Here is a 645-nt window from a genome sequence, read left to right as displayed (position 1 = left end):
ATATGGACATGAGCTTTATGGATAACTCTTTTCTAATACGCCGTTCCACTTTTTATGGATCATGCCACAAAAAGGAAGGAAATAGCCTTTACATACTTGGTCCGCGTAAGTAACTATTTTTCGATTACTAATATTGTACATTGACGAGAGCCAGACGGGGGAAAAGCAGCCCTGAGCCCCCGTCAAACATCATCAAACTCAACCCGCCACCCTTCTCAAAAAAAGCTTTTTCAAAATTTCGTTTCTTTAAAAAAACACATATATATATAAATATAAAAGCCCACAACAAAAAATTACAAAATCAAAAAGGTCACAAACATCATACCCAACCTACACTAATCAAAGATATAATCATAAAAGGCCGGAAGACCCCCCACCCCCCCAAAATACAAAAAGATATACCAAGGGGCTCCCGGAGTTTTTCTTGTTTCCGGATAAATCTCCGGGGTTCCCCCCCGCTCCCCCCCGGGGGATAACGGCCCCATAAAGAAACGCGAAAGAATAATGACTAAGTGTGTAAGGGAAAACAACATAATAAAAAAATAAGAGGCAAAGGGGGGATAATGTAATCGATGCAAGGGGAGTCAGCAGCAACTTTTATATTAAAACAAAATCATATCATATATATATACATACATAAACCGC

The sequence above is a fragment of the Lycium ferocissimum genome, chromosome 7 (genome assembly GCF_029784015.1).
Source record: "Lycium ferocissimum isolate CSIRO_LF1 chromosome 7, AGI_CSIRO_Lferr_CH_V1, whole genome shotgun sequence".
Classification (NCBI taxonomy): Eukaryota; Viridiplantae; Streptophyta; class Magnoliopsida; order Solanales; family Solanaceae; genus Lycium; species Lycium ferocissimum.
This window is presented reverse-complemented; position numbering follows the sequence as displayed.